Source organism: Rhipicephalus microplus, chromosome 3 (assembly GCF_043290135.1).
Source record: "Rhipicephalus microplus isolate Deutch F79 chromosome 3, USDA_Rmic, whole genome shotgun sequence".
Lineage (NCBI taxonomy): Eukaryota > Metazoa > Arthropoda > Arachnida > Ixodida > Ixodidae > Rhipicephalus > Rhipicephalus microplus.
Window position 1 is genome coordinate 251,149,199 of NC_134702.1, and position 18,993 is coordinate 251,168,191.

The 18,993-nt window shown below is 42.3% G+C and overlaps 1 protein-coding gene and 1 long non-coding RNA gene across 2 annotated transcripts in view; one reads left to right on the forward strand and one right to left on the reverse strand.

Moving 5' to 3' along the window:
* The window catches only part of LOC119159916 (receptor expression-enhancing protein 5-like), a 180,883-nt gene that overhangs the window by 85,382 nt on the left and 76,508 nt on the right, over positions 1–18,993 (reverse strand). The gene's annotated exons all lie outside the window — the stretch shown is intronic.
* Positions 1,061–12,273, forward strand: LOC142804211 (uncharacterized). The gene is made up of 3 exons (XR_012894515.1): positions 1,061–1,330; positions 4,209–7,804; positions 11,950–12,273. It is a non-coding gene; the product is annotated as an uncharacterized LOC142804211 (long non-coding RNA).

The following is an 18,993-nucleotide window of genomic DNA, read 5'->3' on the forward strand; positions in this document are numbered from 1 at the left end:
ATAAATTCGCTTTTTACACGCTATGTGTTGGCATACTTATGTACGATATTGATTGATGATTGACATGTGGGGTTTAACGTCCCAAAACCACTATATGATTATGAGAGACGCCGTAGTGGAGGGCTCCGGAAATTTAGACCACCTGGGGTTCTTTAACGTGCACCCAAATCTGAGCACACGGGCCTACAACATTTCCGCCTCCATCGGAAATGCAGCCGCCGCAGCCGGGATTCGAACCCGCGCCCTGCGGGTCAGCAACCGAGTACCTTAGCCACTAGACCACCGCGGCGGGGCAATGTACGATATGCGATCGTATCGTTGTGTGCATATGTTTTGTGATTGTATATACGTCACATGCTTTTCGCATGTCTTTCAACTATAGATTGCTGCCCCGCCGCGGATGAAAACAAGTATTTTTACACCCACACACAAGCTTGAGCAATTGAAGGTTGTTTCCCGGGGCTCTCTTGCGATTGAGTCGGCCACCACAGGGAATTAGAGTGATACACCATTAATCCCTGCATCTAGCTGTATTCCACTTAGTAGCTCTATCGCTTGATGACAGATCGAGCGCGGGGCGCGACGCTATTGCGCACGACCATGCCTCGCGTAGTGGCGACATCAGCTGATTGCGCTGGCCCGCTTGCTTCGATTTGCTTCAGAGCAAAGAAATGTCATACCATGAAAGATTGCGTACTGCACTATGTCAAAATGTTACTGCTTTGTAGCCATCCTATGATTCATTGAGAATTGATAACTCTGATATCACTACTGTAGAGCTTTGCGTCGGCGACACGCACCGAACCTGAAACCGCACTACGTCTGTCGTAGAAGCAGTAGGAGGCTGTCGTCTGCTAGAACAAAAACAAAACAAAGACCTGCGAAAATATTCATAAGTTGTAACTTGTTTTTTGAATAACCGTTTATCACTTTTAAAGTTATTTTGCCAGATAACATACATTTTTTTCAATTTATAGCAGCGACAGATGTTTTTTTTTTATTTTCCTCACACAGATATTCAAGCCAAATCCATTCACAGCTAATGCCACATGTTGTTTGTCTTTGTCTCCGTGGGCATGCCGTTGGGTGCGTCTCTCATGTGTTCGTGCTGCTACACACGAGAGCACGAAATGTTAAATTTACGCAAAAAAGGGCCGTTCCTCGTTCGTGTGATGTGCTAAGATTGCGCCCTATTCCCGCGGTTGTTCGAGTGCGGATCAAGTGCGAGTCGTCCAAGGAATCGGCGGGGTGGGCGGGCGCTCGAAGGACTCCGAGGTGACGGCTGACGCCTGTGGTTGCTTCCCTCAGGACAGTGTGAAAGAAACTAAAGGTAAGGGGGGCACTTTTTTATGTAGACCAAGTATGCCACTCAGTGCAAGTGTGTGTTGCTGCACTCGAACGAGGCGTCGTGAAACGGCAACCTTACGCGCCTTTGCGAGTGCGGTTGCCGATTCGCTTTGACAACTTTAACGCCAGCAGAGCCATGGCGCATCGGCGCGGCCTTACTGGAGCTAATTCGAGACAACTGCGGCAACATGCATGTGTATGGTGATCGATTTAACATATGTGGAATATAGCGAGGAAGACGCACACGGCGCTTGCTACGTTGTTGATTAAACGAAGCCTGCAGTGCCATTTGATGCAAAGCAGCATTTTGTTTACGTTCACGGGCCTTACAATTTGTAACTTGGCTCGATTCTCCTAGCCAACCGCCTAAGTGGGTTGATTAGCATACGTTCACGGTAGGGCGTTATTATGCCCCTAAACAGTGGCGTGTGCTTGTTAAAAGATATAATGTGTGTGCCTAGTGTAGAGAGAGAGAGGTGTTCGTGCAATCTGCATATGTACCTGCAAGACGCTTTTGCTTGTAACTAATAATGTACCGGCCAGCACCTACATTGTACGCCTGACTTTGAAGAAAACTTGCATGCACAATGTGAGACTTTGTAATCTGCCAGGGTTGCTTTTTATAAAATAATACACTGCCAGCATGTTCAAAATATGTTTCGCTGCTGTGTGGCAGGGGTGCGGTTATCACGCTGTTGTGTGGTTGCTGATGCAAGCACTTGTAGTTTTGATGCGTTAATATTTCTCATCTAACTCATCAGGCGTTTGGCTGTTTCAGCACAAACAAGGCAAAGAGAGAAGGAAGACGGGTAATGACAGGACCAGTGCCGACTTTTGTTTGCAGGAGAATACCCATGTTGGTGTATCTATTGTGACAGCCTTTCTGTGTTGCTTTTTTGCCCAATTTATGCAAGAACACAGTTGTCAGCAATATGAGAGAGAACACTGAAATTAGCTTTTAAAGATCATGGTGACTAAATGCCTAGTAATTCACAGCACAGAGTAACAACAAAAGACATCAGTATGATCAATGTGGACGAGTACAGTCTTGCATCTAAAAAATATATTGTGCAAAATGTTGCCTAAGTAAGAAACCTCTCTATGTTTCCAAATAGTGTGACGTCACTTCGAGCACCGTGCTAGCCATTCCCTCCCTCTGTGCAAGGGCTGGTTGGCAAGGAAGTTGTTTGTGACATTCCTGATAGACCACTGAGATGTATGCGATTCTAAACCTGTAGCCTAATATATACGTAATCTTTTGCGCAGTTACATCGCTGCATCTGACACCTACAACTTATTTGCATATTTACATTGCTCCCTTAGGACCTAACACACAAACTTGTTGTTTGCATTGTCACTTCATGAATATCGAGCAATAAAGGTACTGAGTATATGTGAAACAAGAATCTCTGCTTATTACATGAAGACATATGAGGCCTTCGATAAAACGAGTTATACCTTTATTGGGCTTGCGTACTCGTCGGGGCGATTCATACATGCAGCTTCAGCAAATGGTATCTTCCAGCCCGGTGACCATGCAATTTTTTTCTGCACACAGCGCAAACACCGAGATGTACCCACTCGCAGATGGTCGCGTCAAGTGCATATTTACCTTGACTAAAATGTCGAATCAAGTTTTTTCATTGACCGGTCCCTGCCATGAGTGCTAACGTCTTCGCAAACAAGACACATTGTTATTGACACTGCACACACCACACACAATATTCTCAGTTGAACCGATATTCTCAATACCTTTTAATGCACACTACATGCCGCAATCAACAGTGCACATTTTTGAAGACTATGCCACTGTTCCTCGCACAGGCCACCACCTGTGTTCACTTCTTCAAGATACACAGACAGCGTGGCAAATATTTTACCACACAGTTTACCACACAGCTAGATGTTTGCTGACACATACTACAGCTAATGCCGACATATTAACGTGAAGTGTAAGCTTTGAAAAATTAAAACTTGCCCCAAGCACCGCACGACTGTACCGGGCTGAGCCACCAGCGAAAGTGTTTTTCCAGCCACACCTTTTACATTTGCCAATGACATACCTCGGTAGGGGCTTATCGCTGCATACTTTATGTGAATGAGGGTCCTGTTAGTGAAAACAGGCATTGTTGATTTCGTAACTTGTTCATTCCCAACTGGACCTTCATTTGCACGAGTTGTCTGACTGATATTCAGGCGAACTTTTGTGCAATAAATTATACAGTTGGCAGTCTGTGCTTGCTCCATACTGTTGTTACTGGTGTTTCTTGTTGTTACTTTGCACTGCTCATTACTGCTCACCTACAGTAACTAGCCTATCTTGCTGCTGTTTTGGACAAGATGCAGCTGGCAAGTGCGGCAGTGTTCATAACTCTAAATTCTCAAGCAAAAATTATCGTTTCATATTCAGTTAGTTGCATTCATATCAGTACATTATAAGAAATCATTGATTAAACATTAATCCGTGTTCCTTCACATAATGCTCACAACTTTGATATCAAATTGAATGGTGTTTATAAAAAACATGGGTTTTAGCTAAACTTCATGCTCTTTTCTTGACCAGCTGACAAAACGCTATTGGATGCTTACTTGCCATGAATTGGACTGTGTTTGAAATACATTGCAATTCTTCACCGGACTGCCAGTACACTTCACATTGGGGGAACATTTATTAACCATGGATTGATTAATTAAGAACGGAAAGAAAGAAGCGGCAGGCTGGGATACTTGATATTGGCATCCGTTTTGCTACCCAGCGCATTATCATGCAAACTTCCTATAGAGTGGTTATGCGTCTTGCATGTGTGTCTGTAAACCAAGAACTTTGGGTAGAACTATATTTATCTTACAAATGGTTGCAGGACTGTGGAGGCTGTAGGGCTGCTTAGGAATGGTGGAATCCCTGGACATGTGTTCAACCTTGCTGCATCAGCTCCTTGGTGTTTTCACGGCATCTTTACAGATGTGTTGGGTGATTAAAGCAAGCAGGTTTCAACACAAGGAAAAGTATAATATGGCAGCACCTCTTATGCGTGCCTTACATCCCAAGTATATCAAATATTTATCTTGCACCTTGTGGCCAGTAATTTTTAAAGAGACACTTCTTTTTGCTTTATATTTGAGTCTTGATGCTTCGACAGCAATGTATTTGTGTTTGACAGCAAGTGTTCTTGAACAAATAACTGATCTCAATAATGACAAAACACTCTTCATACTTGGTACTTAGCATAAGCTAGCACATATCTGTAGCAGATTCAATTATTCATTTTCTGCTGGGATGATAATGGGCAAGTAGCAAAGGCAAGTTCAGATTGGAGTGGTTGGTGACGTCTGTTTAGGCTCTGCCATATTGCTTTGCAACCAGAGTTACTGGTGGCAACATATACTATGAAGCCACATGACGTGCATTCTAAATGAGATTACCATATCACATTTCGCTGCATCTCAATGTGTGCCAAACAATTGCAGATATCATTAGCTTGCCACTATAAAGGGATACTAAACCAACACAAGGTTGAACTTTAGTCGTGGTGTTGCAGCTGTGTATGACTACAATGGATGCATAGCCGTGATAATTTGTCTATATGTTGTCGCAATAGTAATGTTACACACATTGTACGATACAAAAGAGGTCCTCGCTTATTTCGCTTTTTTTCGCTATGCTTCTTTCTTGTCTCCTCTTGCCATGTGCTCCTCCTCACTGTACAAGGAGCAAGAGTAGTGGGCACACAAACACGTATTTAAAAAAAATGTTGTAAGGTGAGCACTGAGAAGCTGAACACTTCCAAAAGGCTCAAAGAGGTAAAGGTATTGTTTCTAGCTACTTTTTGGGCACCCATAGCTAGTTGTGCTGCTGCAGTTAAAAAATGAGTTAAATGTTAAAAATTAATTGGAGGTGGTGTGGCACCCATAATTGCAGTTACATACAGAACTAGGTTTCAATGCGTAAGCAAAATCTGTTCACTCTAAATCAATCCTAATGATATCTGAAATTCAGGAAATATTTACAGAAAAGCTCAAGGAAAGGCTAAGTGGCTGCCCCTTGAACGTGAAGGAGATACCCTTCTTCTAAAAGGTCAATAGACAGTCTAGTAGTCTCGATATTACATGCACTATAAAATATTCTGGTGTGTGCTTTTCATGCATGTTATAATGAGAGGGGTTTTTAATAGAACTGTTGTCACTTTGCCCTGCGTTGCTGAAATTGTTCACATAGTTATAATACATGAATCACTTGATGCCTTTTGATTTTATGAAAATGGTTTGCTTACCCAGTCGGTTTAACTTGATTTGGATAAAAACATAAATGCTCTAAACTTTTTTTTATTATACAGCAGGTTTATTTTTAAAATACGCGACCATTGATGTGAACGCAGTTGGTGGCGTGCTTGATTAATCCTTCAATATCACCACTCTAACTACACCTGCTACAGTGCATAGTGTGACAAAAGTAATGGTACTTAACATTACTGGTAGCATACACTTTTATGTCTCAAAATGTGTTAAAAAGCCTGGTAAAGATGTGTGTACGTTTTGTTTTTCGCTCCAACTAAATATTCTGGTCTACTCAAAGTAGCTTCCGCTCTTTTAAGGTCCTCAAACTATTAGGTGTTCAAAAGAAGTATCAATGCCATATGCTTTCTTTGTCAGCCTACTCACCACTCTAATAATGAGATGTACCCGACAACATTACCCAGTAAAATATAGGGATGTTATAAAAAGTATTGTCAATTCAATTGTCAAAAAACCTTGCCAAGTTACATTTTTGTTCACTTTTCTTTTCACAATTTTGTTAAAGTTTCTTTTAATAACATCCCCTATAGTTTGTTTGGCATCATTTACTGCTTGTTCTCATTATAAAGTGTTCAGCAAAGACAACAAACCCTTAAATTTATAGTTCTTTCCTTTACTCATGAATCTGAAACAGTGAATCTCAGTAATCTTAGCGGTGTGTGACTTGTTTTTTTTTTTGATCAGTTGTGCATGTGTTCAAGTACAGGCATTTAGGTGGGAGGGCGAACCATTCCCATCTCCTGTGACTAGCAGATTTTCTGAGAACTGACAGATGCATAATGCTGCCAAAGAAGTATAGGGATATTGGAAGTAATCGTAACGTAATTGCAATCGTAATGTAATTGCCAGTAGGCAAAAAAAAGGTGTCCCACACTTGCCATAATGGTAACAGGCAGCGCTGACTGACTCTTCCATGTATAAATGCACATATATACCGTACAAAATGGAAGAGGGATAGCCGCCATGGTAGCTCAGTTGATAGAGCATCGGACATGTTATTCGAAGTTCGCAGGCTCAGTCCCTGTACAGGGCAGGTTATCTTTTTTTCCTTCTACTTTTCTTTCTTCACAATTACAACACTTCTATTCTTCTTGAAGACTTTCTGGTGTAAAAAGGTACCTTATAATCTGAAGAGGCCAACAGAATGTGCCAGTGTACGAGTTAGCTCTTGTAGTGGTTACAAGTAAGATATGTTTTGAAGAATAAATCATTCTGCCACTTGCCTAAAGAATGGCTACAGGACATGGCACTGGATGATCTTTGTTATTTTTGAATCAAGCTATCTTGTATTCTATTTTTATAAATTACATGGGATACACATGACGGTATCACACACTTTAATGCCACAAAGATTATGCAGCGAACAATGTTATAAATGCGAAATTGCATAAGGATAAGGTGAAAACTGCACCCTCAACGAGAATGTACAGGGAGCACAGGGTGCAGGCGTCATTCCTTCTGCCCGTGCTTTTCAAGTGCGAGCTGTTTTCACCTCGTTCTGACCAACTAACTAAATTGAGATGTGTTGTTATAGTGCAAGAGGATGCTCCACGGGAAACTGGGTTTGTCTCAAACTCTGTGTGTGTCTTTCAATCTATATGGTGCCCGGTTCAAGAGTTCATGCAGACCAGATCGTGTAAAACAGGACCGTGTAAAATGGACCGTGTGAATAAAATGAAATGGACTATGTAAATAAAGAGGATCGTGTAAAATGTCGTTTTCGTGTGCAACTGTAGTTGTGGTTCTGCTGAATAACCTTTCTTTATATACACTACATAACAAACTTGCTCCTTTAGAGTCGAGTGCATCTTCGGATCGATTGTAAATGTTTGCATATGCGAGGCCTTAAGTTTTATAAGAAATTCCTCAGTGTGCCACGAGGAAATGTGTGTTCAGCGAAAACTTACATATCATTATATACAACTCTTAAAGCCTCGTCTACAACTTTGTGCAAGTTGACCTTGAGCAGAAAACGAGGAGCGGCAGCAGCCCCCAGAAAAGAGCAAGCACCCTCCAAGCTCCCGAAGCTGTCTGCGACAGGAACAGCATGGTCACTGTGTGGCATTGAAAACCATTGCAAGGAGTGCCTTAACAGTACACTGTGCTGCTCTTTCATCGCAGAAGACGAAGTTGACCACTCCAGAGGAACTTCACACTGTGTATTGTGAGTGCTTCAGTGGTTTTGTTTTTGTCCAGCCAGCAGTTAAGAAATCATGTGTCAGATTCAGCCGGGATGGCTAGAGGGAGTCGGGCAGGCATGTTTGGACATTTGTCTAGCCAAGTAGTGCCAATTTTCGCACTGGTCCTGTTGGAGTTACTGCCACAATCACAGAAGCTACGTCACCTCTCTAAATGTACAGATGTGTCAGGGAAGATTAGCTGCATTAGGTTTTTCTATAACTGATAGCTGCCAACATTCTTCATTATACAGGAGTTTTGTTCCTCACCTATGGGTGTAAAGCACTCCACAGAAAAAATGCAACACGGCTACTTCCAGAAGGCTCCAAGGCCCTACTTGTAGGTTTTTTCGGCTTGTATCATAAGCACCTCGTTTGGGTGTACATGAACATTTTATAAACAATTACAGCGAAAAATTTGGGTGGCCGGTCGTTTTGTCGTTATCATGTTCCTCGCAGTATTCTTAAGCATGTTGTGCATTACGTTGTCAATCTGGTTCATGTGCATAGAAGACATTACGAAGTTTCAGGCTACAGTATAAAAAGCCTGGAAGCAAGCTATCAATAATTTTTAACAGAGTTGCTTAATCTCATACATGATACATCACTAAACTTTCGTGCGTATTAATCAATGTAAGCTCGTCTTAGTGTTATCCAAAATGATGATGTGAGTCGACATATGAAACATCTAGTGGGGTAATCAGGGTGAACAGTGGAAGTGCCTCAGACAGGCTGGCCGATGTTGCGATAGGAGGACATATTTTTTAAAGTCACCTTGTCATCCTTGGCGTGTTAGTTTAAATGGGGTCAGTAATGACATCATCTTTTGGTGTAGGCGTGTGTGCCTGTTGGAAATGTTTGTCTGGAAAAAAAAAACCTATAACGCAGAAGAGTGTAGCCCTTGCTTCTTTTCAAGTTAGGTTGCGCTGATACAAAGTGTTCTCCTGTCGGAGGTTGGGGGTAAGGGAAGCAAAAAAAAGATAAAAGGTAGAAAAGAAAAAAAAAGAAGAAAGAAAAGGGGGATGCAAAGTAAAAGTAGTGCTACACTGCTCCTACTTTGCATCCGCCCTTTTCTTCTTTTTTTTTCCCTTGTTTTCTTTTTTCACCTTTTTTGTTACATTTGCATTGTCCCATCTAGTGCATGAATCAATGACACATGGCTTTGCTATAGCAAAAATGCCTATGTGGTGTTGGATTGAACAGTGCATTGTACTTCATTCAGTTAATTACAGACTGATCAGTCTTGCAATAAGTGCTTCCTGCCTATCACCACACATGTTCAAATGAAAAGTTTGTGCTTGGCTCTTAGTATGCTGGTATATAGCTTGTGTCTTGGACTACTCAAAATGAATGTTATTTTGCTGCTGTTTATGGTAATGAATTTATCCAACATGAAAATATCTTGCCTTGCGAACTTTGTTGGACCTGCCTTTCTTTTTCTTTCCTATGCAGGCATTGTGTGTGAGGGAGGCAGTGACAGAGAGGTGATAGCTTGAGCTTCGGAAGAATAAATGCTGGCAGTGAAGCAATTACACATCAAACATCCCAGCCATTTTGCCAACCGTCCTAAATGTGTTTTGAAAAAAAAATATTGTGCTCGTTTACTGTATTTCAAACAGCAAAATGCTAAAATATATCACAAAGAACAAAATATTAGGCCATGTTGGTGCCTTCTGGACTTCCCAGGATGTCGTCTGGGTGTTGTTTGTAAAAAGTGTTTCAAAAATACTGCCTCTTCTACACCAAATTTGGTCTAGGTATTAAGTAAAGGTGATTGTGTATAGTGCATGAAGCTCAGCAATATTAGTGCAATTTTTTTGCCACATCATAAGCAAGAAAGCAGTTCTCTTTATATGGCAAGTTATATGATTACACTTTGTCTTAAAGTAGTAATGAATTTTTGAAGTTTTCTTATGATGGCTGTTTTCTGCATTTGATATACGACAGCTTTTGTTCCGAAGTTCCCCATGGCCCTCAATAGGAGACTTCAAAAATCATTTTCCTCATTTAAACAAATATTGGAATAACACTTGCCATATAACAAGAACTGTTTATTTGCTTTCAACTTACACATAAAAGTAATTTTCAATTAGACAAACACGCAGCTCAAGTTGCATCTCAATGTGGACAAAAACAATTATATAGTGATATTTTTGTAATCTGGAGCTAACATTATTTTTTTTCGTGAAATATAACTTCTGTGCAGTGAGTATTTGTGGCTCAAATATTCATACAAAGTGCAGTATTGCCATACAAGAAACGCAAACGATAAACAGTTTGGCTGAATTCTTCAAAGCCTATGTAGCGGAAAAATTGCACTAATGTTACTCGGCTTCAAATACTTTAAGAAGCACCTTTACTTAATATGTAGATCAAATTTGATATGGCAAGAAAAAGCGGTACTTTAAAATTTTTCTCACAAATAACACCCGCACGACATTCTGCGAAATTCTTTAGGTACCCACGTGACCACTACTTTTTTCTCTTCAAAACATTTCTGTAAATAACTATTTTCAGAAGAGTAAATTACCATCATTTTTTAAACTATACATCTGTGATGGTCGCCAGGCAGTATGGTTTGTATGTTTGGTGTAGAATAGCCCAGTGCGAAAAACAACAAATGTCTGAGCATCCTTTTACGCTCGGGCAATTTTGAAAGCATTTGTTTGTTAACAGCAATTCAGTTAAGCCCTTGTCTTTATGCTTAGGCCCAGAAACAAAACACAAGTAACCAAAGTAGTCCTAAGAGTCATGCAGTCTCGGTGTTCCAAGGCTTGTGGAGCCTAATTTAGTGCAAGCTTCACCATTTTTTAAAAATTCAGATTCAACCAACAGGTTTTGGAGGCACAGTGCATTTTCAGCTAACTTGTTTCACACCAGTTACTTTGATAAAAAGCGGAAAGTAGAGGTAAAAATACCATTTTAAAGGCATTGTAGGTAATAACAAAAAGGACTGCTTTCTTTTTTGTGTGGTGCTTTGCCTGAACGCTGTGCTTTTTGTGGTATAGTTCATTGTACGTCAAGTGAACATAGGCCTTAAAAACTAACATTAGCCATGTTGAGGTCGATTTCTTGGTTATAGTCATAGTAGCCATATTAAAAATATATGACTTCAAACTTGATTGTTCTTTTGAAGATTTTTTCTTGCGTAATGATATTTCAGAGTCTTAGTCAATTTTGTTTTAAGAAAACGTGATGTCATAATAGGGTCACTTTTTGTAGAGTCGTTCAGTTCTACCTTACCTTTTACATCCCTAATAGAGCAGTTATTTTCAATATCGGTATTTAAAATGGAATGAGCATGCTGTATGTAGTAAGGTGTGAGCACTTACATATAGCACATGAACCCAACTTTTCTGTTGGCAGTTTATTTCTGTTATTCTTCATTTATATGTGGGGTTTCACGTCCAAAAACCACTATATGATTATGAGAGACGCGGTAGTGGAGGGCACTGGAAACTTCGACCACTTGAGGTTCTTTAACGTACACCCAAATCTGAGCACACGTGCCTACAGCATTTCTGCCTTCATCGGAAATGGAGCCGGAATTTGATACCGCGACTTGCGGGTCAGCAGCCGAATTTCTGGTACTCTTGCTCCCCTATATGTGTGCAGGTCGGTTATAGTTATCTGACTTGCACAGATTTTTAATGGCACCTGCCTAATCCTGGTTGCTTTCATGGTGATTTTAACCTTCATAGGTTGCATAGGTTTAACTCTCAAAATTGTTCAAGATGCCAATTTTGTGCAAAAACTGTATAGTATAAAGGCAGCAGATGTACATGCACACACTATTAAATGTACATTGAAAGCTTTCACTTGCAGTTTCTAAAGTTTTACTGTGCAGGAAGCATTTAAATCATAATTAAATAAGGACATATTAATTGATTATCTCTACCATTGAAAATCGTGACAACCTAGTTATTTTCACTGTGATAAGCATGCTGTTTTCTTTGATGTGGCAGAACTAATTTATACACTCATTCCTTCTATTATTCACATATGCATAACATGAAGGATTGTGTGCCTTACATTTTCAGTTTCATTCTGTGTGTTATATTTCTTGTGCATGTGAACTAATGTGCTAACATGTGTCTCTGACATCATTTGCGCCAATTATTTTCATTTCCAGGTGCCTATGAAGGACACATAAGTTCTATGGCAGTGACCTTCCAAATTTACAGTGGTGCCGGAGCCTCAAGCAGCATTTCGCCGATCTCCACAAGGCGTTCATGAGACAAACACAGCGCCACACTTTCACAGTGCTGTGATTATTATTTATGTTTAAACATTTCGTTCTAAATTGCTGTTACATTGTGTTTTGTGCCACCATCCTGTGGCTTAGGTGGAGCTCATGAAATTACGGTGTAGTCACCTCATTTGTGTACCATCAACACTGCAATGTCACTATTCACAGCTGGAGCATACAGACAAATAAAAAAATATATTGATTGTAGCAGGGCTGGTGTGTATAATAATGCTTCTCTATTGATAATAATAACTTTATAAGTTCTTTAGGTCTTGCATAGAACACTGCAATAACGTGTTGCAATGTAACCACCATTTATGATCGCTAGCATGTTAATTTAGTCGTTTTGTAATGTATTTTATTTAAAAGGTAATTTTGCTTCCGCATCACGACAATTAGTAAGATGCCGATGATTCAATTCCTCATTAAGTGGCTTCTTAACATATTTGTTTCTTTTAAGCCTTTATTTACTCATCAAGGCTGTTTCAGATAGCAAACATATTTCACCTTCATGCAATATATTAAGAATGAAATATTCATATATATTTCTACACAGTACTTGCTTTTGCAAACAAAGTGAATGGCCAATTGCTTTTACTCGAGATCTAGGATGTTCATTTGATCTTTGCAAGATGCAGCAGATAGCTGCATGGTTTCTGCATTATGCTGATTTCCGTAAGCTGCTTATCGGGTAATTTAGCATGATATGGCGCTTTCCGCAAGCTGCGGATGTCCGCATCTTTTCGCATGATATGGCGCTTTCCGTAAGCTGCGGATGTTCGCATCTTTCCGCATGATGCGGCTTTCCGTAGTCCAATAATTGGGTATGTACGGATCCGTATATGCTGAACGTTTCAGTAGGGATGAGATAATTACAGCATTGCAGCTGTTTAAATTGTTGCGTCGGCAGTCAATGAACCGTTTGTGGAATCTGTAATAGAAATGCAAGGCAGCATCAAATGCCAAATCTTAGATAACCATGCTTGGATTGCAGTTATGGGTGTCGGCAGGGCGCAATCACGTGTTGTATTACCGTAAGAGGAGTTTTGAGTTGAAGGTGCTAGTGTGGCTCGGAGAGGGGGCAAGTTCCGCCTTATTGCACCCCCTGGCCAGTGCAAATGACTTCATTTTGTCTCAGTAATGTTTCTTCAGTGACAGTAACATCACTAAGTTAATATTATTACCACACAGGGCCATCCATTGGGTATAAAAATACAATAGATATCGCTGATTATATATATCCTACACAGGGCCTCACAATCAACGTGGCAAAGGCAACCTCGGTAAGTGAAGTGTGAAGAAGTGTGCATGAAGAAGTGTGCATTGGCTAGTGCCTGGCTCCGGCTCTTAGTGGCCTTTTACTCGCACAGTATGACAAAAGTATCATGGCGAGGCTTCACCAGACAAGCACAGTTAAGGTAATTCATTACGTTGAAGACTCTACGTACCACTGGTGAGATATTTGACGTACTTCGGGGTGATATGGAGTGAGTAAAATTGAAGTCCGAATTTAATTCTGACAATTAGCTAAGATTTCAACACCTTGGGATGCATCTTTTATCCGATCATGTCAATCGGCTCTACGAACCACAATCAAACAAAAGCCTTCGTTTTTTTATGTCCACGCGCTCTAGTTTAGCCAAGCCATGCATCGCTCATTCGGAAGGCAGTTATAACTCGCCCTTGTTCTCATCCACTCGATAGCAGTTTTACGCACAAAGTGCATCATATTTAACAAGCATGCAGGTTTCCATAAGCCCCTGCTAACTTCAATTGCCGAGACTCCCCTAAAGTGCCCCCAATAAAGACGAAACAACAGCCAACTTCTGGGTAACTTCGTGTGCGCAAATGCAGACGAACGACAACAAAAAAGAATAGACATGGACAAGCACTTATACTTGTCTATTTTTTTCTGTTGTCGTTCGTCTACATTTGCGCGCACCAGGTTACCCAGAAATTCGAACCAACTCACCCAGCTAAAAGTTATACTGAAAACTCAATTTGTCACGCCTAACTTGATCATGGCTGTTATTCTAGATGTCACGCTGGCTAAAGAAGGTTGCAGGCAAAGTAAGTGCAGCAATTGTTCTCTGCGCGCATAGCATGCTGGCTGGGCTATGACGGAGGTTTAGCACTGAAGGACTTAAAAGACAAACACACGCTAAGAAATACGCTGAGCACTATCTTGGATGTGTTTCAGCGATTGTGTACAATGTAACTTTCACTTGTGGGTGGTATTGCATCGGCGAAGGAAGCCGATGCTTTACTTATTGGTTGAGGGAGCATGCTTATACCTTCAAAAGGCTCTGCCACCAGCCACTTGGCTGACCAGTGCGAAAATTGTGGCCGTCAGCCAATTCTTCATATATGTGTGGTCGTGGGGTGCTGTAACAAGCAGTGTTAGCGTTAGATTAGCGAATCATTCCACATTGAACAATGCGATGTTTTTCGTGTACCTTTAATTCACTTAATGGCTGTGGAATAAGATGTCTGGGATCAACTTATGTGAAAGTTTCTTAATAATATTTACCATATGGCAATTGTATGTGAATTTCTGCTTATGTTTCATAATTTTTACGCAGATACGCATGTCACTTGTATTGCACTTGTCCCGCGTTAAACATTAGTTTGAAGTTCGGCGTCAATGAATAAAAATGGTGAAATTGTGCTGAAAACGAAAACGCAAAGACAGACACACACACGCGCCGCTACTTTGAACAGTTCTAGTTTCCAATTTCAGGGCTACTTATTAGGCAAAAAACATGAGCACATCTGCGGCGCAGTAGAACATGATCATTACGAGGCACCGTTATGAACACTAAGAAAATCAAATTCTTTTCTTGTCAGCGAGATAAAGAATATGCAATCATGGAACCTTGCATGTACGCAAGATGAAAGAAAGCAACCATACTTACAATGCACTGCTTAGAAACCAGCTGCCACGTTTCTAACATTGTACTGGTGTTCACGCAGCTCTTCATTTAGGTAACAGCAAGTTTAATCGAGGTAGCTTTTCTTTTTTGACAAATGCAGAATTTCGACACCAAACAAAAATCACCTTCCACGCGAATTCATAGAAGCCGTGGAGATAGAAAAGGATGGGTGATAAGTGTACTAGCATGCCCTCTATCGCGCTGACAAGAAACGAATTCGATTTTTCTTGGTTTCCGTTATGGTGCCTCGTAAATGCTCTTGCAGCGCTACGCCAGTATTGGCCAGCTGGCTGTGCAGAAGTCAGCCACGTGGCGCGTGAGGTGCGAGCCACGCGCAGGAGAGAACAGCCTAGCTAGTCTGGCTGAACGCTGCAGCTGCACCTCTGTGTACGCCCGCGTCTCAAATGAAAGCTGCGACCACGGCACGGCCTCATCGCCACCGTCTCGTCTCTCGTTCCTCAACAGTTTTGCTGTACTGCGCTGCAGATGTGCTCATATTTTTTGTCCTATATTAGTAGTCTTAAAATCGCAAAATAAAACTGTTAAGTGTAGCGCTGTGTGTGTGTGCGTGTGCGTGCGTGTGCATGCGCGCGCGTGTTCGTGCGTGCGCCTTTTCTGTGTCTTCGTTTTCAGTGCACTTTCACCGTTTTTAACATTGAATACCAACATGCCTGGTTGTCCGTCTTGGTCATATATGTGTCGTATTGTCTTCCAGTCTTGCGTGCTGTTTTATTGTTCGTCTAAAGCACAGAAATGAAAGGGCGTGAGCTTCGCTCTTTCGACAAGCTTAGCGAAAAGGAGCTGGGTGCATGTTCTTCTTTTTTTTTCAAATTGTAACCTACCTCTGATATGCTAATGCCCTTGTCTGAGTTAATATTGCACTTCCTGTACCGAAAGACTAAACACGAAAAAACAGAACTACTGACTATTTAGGTATCAAAAAAATCAACATCGACAATATAAAGAATTTGTTATAGTGTATCATTCTTGTGCTTTAATAAATGTTTCATTTTCCAATATTCAACCAAAGCGTGAGAGCACACCCTGAAGAAAAGAAAATATGAAGCGGTTGCTCAAATTGCCAGAATAAAAGATTTCATAGAAGTTGATGACTGTGTAGTATTTCTGTGTATATGTATGTCTTGTATTGGCTGCGGCCGAGAGGCCGCTCCGAGTGCAGGTTAGCTTTTGCCTGCCCGGATACCGTATTAAGGTACTTTTATGGTAAAATAGTATAACATATAGCGCTGTTTATGCGTAGCTTTTTTTTTAATGAATAAGATTGTGATATGCTTTGTCCTGTGAGGGCTGCAGCGAAAATAGTGGAAAAACAAAATTGGCCACGTATATGCATGTTACACTGCAAATGTCGTCACAAGACAATAGTCTTGCGTCTGGAGAGAGTGAACAAAACGTTTATTTGATTTTCTACGCGAGAAAATCGGTGAATGGTAATCGGGAGGCGCTGCGTTAGAGTGTATCGAGCGTGCAGCGGAGGCGAACGAGCGAATCAAGTCGCGTCACACGTGAGACATGAGTGCTATCGGGCAGTTATCTTGGAAAACGAAGCGCGCAGCGGGCGCACCTGTCTCGAAGGCGTTAAGGTGTAGAACGCATGGCGACGGGTAGGTGCCACCACCTTGTCGTCTTAGCAAAGCGTCGGAAACACTTGCTTTTTCGTGCAAGCATTGCATGGTCAGCGCAGCGTGATAAACGCTTGTCACACCGGGTCCCGTTAATTAGGGAGGCGATCGCCGGGCTGATTCCAAGGGCCGAAGTATTGGCCCCCCGAACCGCACCACGAAAGCGTGGACAATTTAGAAGTGGTCCTTTTTGGCACGCCAGCGGACGCTGGCTGTGGCCCAAAGAACAAGTCAGAGCCGAGAGTTGATAAACAAAACAAATATTATATTCTCAAAAATGGCAGATCGAAAACAATACACAAGAATGCACACTCCACTATAGTTACATACAATACGTCACCAAACAAACAACGTACTACACAGTACAATCAACCACACTTGAAACAACGGACACAGACAACAATACGCACTACAATGCAGTCGCATGCATTGAACAACCAAGACACTTAAAGACTAAAGAGATATAAAACCTATTCAGTCCAAAGTCCTTGGAACAAAAGTCTGAATGATACTCTTCCGAGATTCACTCACTCAAAGTCCAGCGTTGTTGCCGTTCCGCGCCCTCGAAGTTTCTCTTCCAGGAAACCTCGCGTCTTCAATTGGCCACTCTCCAAGCTCCAAACTTCTTCGCCCGAACACGTCGGCTTCACACACGCAGCTGTCGCCACGCATCCTCGCTCGATAGCGGTAAACACACACTCTTGCCTGTATCTCGAGCCTTCACCCCTCAGGTGGAAATCCTCTTTTTCTCGTGCTTTGTCCCTACGGACCAAACCTTCGCCGACCACACGGCGGTATACCCTACGCGCTCTGGCGTTAACTTCCGTCTTCTCCTGATCTCTCATCTCGGCTGCTCGGTTAAATACCTTGCGCGCGCCATACCAGAAGGTTCTCGACATTTCGTCGGCGCGATACGCAGCGAAGGCTGGGAAGAGGGCGAGACGGTTGGATTGCCCTCCGGGGCCGATGACTCAACTCGGTATGACCACGCCCCATTCGTTCTAGAACTTTCGCGGGCTATCTCGGCCGCCGATGTGGGGCGAGGAGGTTCGTCGGCGAAGCCACGCTTCCGAGGGGAGAGCGCGCGCCCCGGGGAGCCTTTAGATGTTTGTTTTCTTTTTCTTTTGACCTCGCGGCGCCACTCCGGCGTTTCGTCGCGACAATTTGGCGGCGCGCCCATTTTTAGCGCTCGATCTGTGACACTGCCCCCCACTTTAGGAATATTATCTCATAATATTCAAAACCACACAAACGAGCGCGAACAGTCACCACACACTCTGAAAGACTGTAACACAAACCGTCGCTCATGACACTTCACATTCGGAATAGATCCTCAATACCATTGTACATTGTAATTCAATTACACAACACATGAAATATAACCACAGGCGCATGAGTACAACACTCCACCACACATTCCCAATAATACAAATGTACAAAGTTCTCTCATTACAACAATTATACAACACTATACATCACATCACAGCACAAACACTTCGACACTTGTGACACAGGATAACACAACATTAACACAACATATGGCACTCAGCACTGCCAAACACATTCTGATTCGACCTCAGCACCTATCCTGTGTATTTCGAGCTGCGCTTGCGTCCTTTTTTGCGGTGCTCGCTCGATCTCTTCTTGTTTTTCTTTGATCTTTTCGGCGAGCCTTTTCCGACGACGGTATCTGAGGCAGCGTCTCAGCCATCGTTGTCACTTCCGACCCTGCTAACGGGTCATGATGTTCGACGGGTCCGGTCTGTTTATTTACCAGCTTGTTCGTGTCTCTACATTTGGCCTGGCTGGCCGACTTCGTCTCCTTTACACTGTCGGTCGGTTGGGCTCGTGCCGACGTACGTCCAGCTGCCCAGCGCGTGAACTCATTCAACACGATCGTCTTCTCATTCGCTGTCTCTTGCGCCGCGGCTTCACCTTGGGCTCTAGTGAGATCCGTCACGGGATGCTCCTCCACTGTATCTCGCGGTCGTTGGGTTGGCGAGGGCTCTATCTTAAGGTCTTCTCCCACACATTCCGGATCATTCGGTCCTCGCGCCCCGTCGATGTTTCCGATGACAAGGTCGTAAAGGGGGGTCGTCATACATAGAGCCGTAACCTTCCCGCTGAAGTATGGGGTTTCAACCTCAATCTCTGCTTCGGGAAGCATCCGAACTGTACGGTCAATTAAGCAAACCGGTTTCGTTTTGCCGGTCAACTCACTTTCCCATACCAAATTTCTCCGCACGATAACCGTGGAGCTACCGGTATCTCTTAGAACCGTAGTCTTCTTACCCGCAACCTTTCCAGGCAGCGTTGGCATTCCCTTCGTAACACCGGTTGGCCGTTTTGAA